This window comes from Lipotes vexillifer, unplaced genomic scaffold (genome assembly GCF_000442215.2).
Source record: "Lipotes vexillifer unplaced genomic scaffold, Lipotes_vexillifer_v1.1 scaffold70, whole genome shotgun sequence".
Lineage (NCBI taxonomy): Eukaryota > Metazoa > Chordata > Mammalia > Artiodactyla > Lipotidae > Lipotes > Lipotes vexillifer.
The window spans coordinates 2,846,507-2,851,971 of record NW_006789896.1 but is presented as its reverse complement, the minus strand read 5'-3'; positions in this window follow the sequence as shown (position 1 = coordinate 2,851,971).

Below are 5,465 nucleotides of genomic sequence, written 5' to 3'. Positions count from 1 at the left end.
GCATATGTTTGGATTTCTGCCGAGCCAGAAAGGTGAATCCTCCGCACACCACATACTGTGCAGCAGGGCCTGTATTTTAAGTACCCTAAAGGTTGAAGTATTGAATCTGCTGGAGAAGTGAATTCCCGGTACGTCTTATTCATACTCTTATTTAAACAGTTTGTGTGTTTACAAACAGGTTTCATAACGGTGTCATAGAAACCGCACATCTGGATGCTCTCTATGGGTCAGATTGTTGCACAGCACCTTCCAAAGAAACAGTCACTTTCTGACACTCTAATTGAGGTGTATTACGTAGGAAGCAGGTGATGCTAATTCTGCGAAGAAAACAGTCTGCAAACTAGCAAGTGTGTCTTAATTTTTGTCAGTGTTTCAAGCATAGAAAAGAATTCTTGCTCTTGAGACATTTACTCATTTGAAAATTGAAATGCAAAGTACATTATGAAATTCAAAGAACGTTATCCCGGGCTTCCCTGGTGGCGCAGTGGTTGAGAGTCCGCCTGCCGATGCAGGGGACACGGGCTCGTGCCCCGGTCCAGGAAGATCCCACATGCCGCGGAGAGGCTGGGCCCGTGAGCCATGGCCGCTGAACTGGCGCGTCCCGAGCCTGTGCTCCGCAACGGGAGAGGCCACAACAGTGAAAGGCCCGCGTACCGCAAAAAAAAAAAGTACGTTATCCCGTGTTTAAAAAATAAAGCTGCAGGGAGTTCTTGCTTTGTCAGCACATATACTAAAATTGGAATAATACAGAGAAGACGAGCATAGTACTAGCAATCCAAATACAACAGCGCATTAAAAAGATTATGTATCATGACCAAGTGGGATTTTTTGTTTTATAAATTTATTTTTGGCTGCGTTGGGTCTTCATTGCTGCGTGCGGACTTCTCATTGGAGTGGTTTCTTTTGTTGTGGTTCACGGGCCCTAAGTGCGTAGGCTTCTGTAGTTGTGGCAGGCAGGCTCAGTAGCTGTGGCACACGGGCTTAGTTGCTCCGCGGCATGTGGGATCTTCGCACACTAGGGCTACGAACCTGTGTCCCCTGCATTGGCAGGCAGATTTTTAACCACTGCGCCACCAGGGAAGCCCCGACCAAGTGGGATTTATTTCTGGAATATGAGAATGGTTCAACAAATGAAAAAAAAGTCAGTGTAATACACCTCAATAACAGAATGAAGGACAAAAACGACCTGGTCATCTCAATGATGCTAACAAAACATTTGACAAGATTCTACACCTTTTTTTTTTTTTTTTTTTTGCGGTAAGCGGGCCTCTCACTGTTGTGGCCTCTCCCGTTGCGGAGCACAGGCTCCAGACGTGCAGGCTCAGCGGCCATGGCTCACGGGCCCAGCCGCTCCGCGGCATGTGGGATCTTCCCGGACCGGGGCACGAACCCGTGTCCCCTGCATCGGCAGGTGGACTCTCAACCATTGCGCCACTAGGGAAGCCCCGTCTACACCTTTTTATGATAAAAACACTCAAACTAGAAATAGAAGGAAACTACCACAACATAATAAAGACTATCTATGGGGACTTCCCCGGTGGCGCAGTGGTTGAGAATCTGCCTCCCAATGCAGGGGACACGGGTTCAAGCCCTGGTCCGGGAAGATCCCACAAGCCGCAGAGCAACTACGCCCGTGCACCACAACTATTGAAGCCTGCACGCCTAGACCCTGTGCTCCTCAACGGGAGAAGCCACCACAATGAGAAGCCCACACACTGCAACGAAGAGTAGCCCCCGCTCGCCACAACTAGAGAAAGCTTGTGAGCAGCAATGAAGACCCAACACAGCCCTAAATAAATAAATAAATAAATAAATTTATTTTTAAAAAAGAAAAAAGCCATCTATGAAAAACCCAAAGCTAATATATTCAATGGTGAAAGACTAAAAGCTTTTCCAAGGATGCCTATTCTTACCAGTTCTATTCAACATAGTATTGGAAGTCCTAGACAGAGCAAATAGGCAAGAAAAATAAATAAAAGTCCAAATTAGAAAGGGGGAAGTAAAATTATCTCTGTTCTTAGATGAAATGATCTTTTATTTTTATTTTATTTATTTTATTTATTTTATTTTGCGGTACGCGGGCCTCTCACTGTTGTGGCCTCTCCCGTTGCCGAGCACAGGCTCCGGACGCGCAGGCTCAGTGGCCATGGCTCACGGGCCCAGCCGCTCTGCGACACGTGGGATCTTCCCAGACCGGGGCACGAATCCGTGTGCCCTGCATCGGCAGGCGGACTCTCAACCACTGCGCCACCAGGGAAGCTCTGACATGATCTTTTATATAGAGCCCCCTAAAGATTATGGGCGCCCACACACGCAAACCGGTTATAACTAGTAACCAAATGTAGCAAAATTGCAGGACACAAAATTAGCATGCAAAAATCAGTTGTGTTTCTATACACTAACAATGAACAATCTGAAAAGGACATTAAGAAAACAATTTCATTTACCATAGCATCAAAGAGAATAAAATACTTGGGAGTAGATCTAAATGAGGAAGTGAAAGGTGAAAAGATGCACAGCATTGCTAATCACCAGAGAAAAGCAAAAAACAAAGAAACAAAAAATTGTGTTGGAGAGAATGTGGAAAAATTGGAACCCTTGTGCACTGTTGGTGAGAATGTAAAATGGTGCAGCCAAAACAGTATGCCAGTTACTCAAAAAATTAAATATTGAATTACCATATGATCAAGCAATACTACTGCTGGGTATATATCCAAAAGAATTGAAAGCAGGGTCTCAGAGAGATATTCATACATCCATGTTCATAGCAGCATTATTCACTATAGCCAAGAGGTGGAAGCAACCCAAATATTCATTGATGGATGAATGGATAAACAAAATGTGGAATACTATTCAACCTTAGAAAGGAAGGAAATACTGTAACATGGCTGAACGTTGAGGAAATTATGTTATGAAATAAGCCAGTCATGAAATGATACTGTATGATTCCACTTATATGAGGTATCTAAATTAGCTAAACTCATGGAAACAGAAAAAAATTACCAGGGGCTGGGGGTAAGGGAGAAAAGGGAACTCTTTAGTGGGTATAGAGTTTCATATTTGCAACATGAAGGAGGTCTGGAGATTTGTTTCACAACAATGTGCATATACTTAACACTACTTACTGTACCCTTAAAAATGGCTAAGATGGTAAAATTTATATGTTTTCTTTTTATACAATAAAAGAAGTGTAGATACAAAGTTCTCATTACAAGGGGAAAAACTTTTTTTTTGTTATCTATATGAGATGATGGATGCTAACTAAACTTATTTTGGTGATCACTTCACAATATACGTAAATCAAGTCATTATGCTGTACACCTTAAACCTATGCAATGATGTATGTCAATTATATCTCAGTAAAACTGGGAGAAAACTTTAAAGCCATGAAAATGTAAGCTTCATGAGGGCAAGGTGGTTTTATTTATTTATTTAGTTAGGTCTGTTTTATTTTCTTCTATATGCTTAGTGACCAGAAGAGCCTCTGGCACATAATCAGCACTCAATCCATATTTGATGAATGAATGGATTAGAAAATACAATGACTAATGGATTGCCATTACTTTTTATCTTCTTGTTAAGTGAATTACAACAAGGAGATACTAGGTTTAACTGAAAATATTACTAGTGTGGAAGGAAGATTTAGAGACAAAGACATTTAGAAAGTTTACTTTCAAAGAGGTGCAAGGAAATGGTCAATAAGCACTTGAAAAGTTGCTCAACGTCTGAGCCATTAGGAAAATGCAAATCAACATCATAATGGGATATCACTTCACACCCACTATGATGGCTGTTAAAAAAAAAAACAACAGTAACAGTGGTGGCAAGGATGTGGAGAAATTGTAATGCTCACACACTGCTGGTAGGAATGTAAAATGGTTCAGCAACTTTGGAAAACAGTTTGGCAGTTTCTCAAAAGTTTAAAAATATAGTTGCCATATGACCCATCAGTTGCACTCCTAGAGAAATGAAAACTTATGTCCACATAAAACTTTTACAAGAATGTCCATAGCAGCATTATTCATAATAGCCAGAAAATGGAAACAACCCAAATATCTATCAGCTGATGAATGGATAAATAAAATGTGATATATCCATCCATGGAATATTACTTGAGAGGAAAAAAGAATGTTGTATTGATGCATGCTGCAACATGGATGAACCTTGAAAACATTGTGCTAAGTGAAAGAAGCCAGTGGAAAAGAGCATATTTTGTGCAATTCCATTTATATCAAATGTCCAAACTAGACAAAAAAGAGACTAGTCATTGCCTAGAGTTGAGTGTGAGGATGTATGTGGTGGGGATGGGTAGGGGGTGGGTGTGGAGATCGACTGCTTACAGATGCAGGGTTTTTTGGAGGGCAATGAAAATATTCTAAAATTGATTGTGTTGATGGTGGTGCGATTGTGTATATACTAAAACCCATCGAACTGTACACTAAATGTGTGAATTGTATGGTATGTGAACTATACCTCCACAACATTCTTTTTCTTTTTTAAAGGTGCAGAGGAGTCAGACTTCAGGAAGACCAACTCAAATATTTGGCATTTAAAGGAATTTCAAGTTTTTAAAAGAAAGGTAAGAAACCTGAGAAATTACCAGTTTCATTCATCTGATCATGGTAAGAAAACAGTAACTTTTTCTCATGTTAACCATATCCACAAAGATTGTGACATTATTTCAGACACTAGCATTCTAAAAGTCAAGGATAGCACCATTTTTTATTAGGGAGTCCACACTTGTAGGAATTACTTACTTTTTAAGTTTTTCCTCAGGACTGAAATTAGATGAGATGACCCCATCATCATTTGTTCATCTTGGGGTACAAAGTGCTTATTTTTCCTGATTCTAGCATTTCATAATGGAAGCAGGGCAAAGCATCGGTGGGGCTTGCACACTGGGAAAAATAAGAAATTTCTAGAAAAACATCTGGGATGTTTCTATAAATAGCAGAATTAGTTCATATATTATACTAGTGCTGTTTTCTGTTCATGTGTTCTCTAAAATAATTTTGAATTCTGACTGAAAATTTTAAATGTGTATAAAAGAAACAATAGTATAGTTAATATCCATATATCCATCATCCATTATCAAGACTTGGCCATATTTCTTCCTTCCTCCTTTTCCTTCTTTTTCTTTTTTTTTGCGGTACGCGGGCCTCTCACTGTTGTGGCCTCTCCCGTTGCGGAGCACAGGCTCCAGACGCGCAGGCTCAGCGGCCATGGCTCACGGGTCCAGCCGCTCCGTGGCATGTGGGACCTTCCCGGACCGGGGCACGAACCCGAGTCCCCTGCATCGGCAGGCGGGCTCTCAACCACTGCACCCCCAGGGAAGCCCAAACCTAATTTCTTAATTACAATGCCACATTGCATCAAATAATCAGATCTCTTCAACTGTATACAAAATATCTTTTTATAGTTGGTTCATTTGGCTTAGGATCTGAACAAGATTCAAATATTACTTT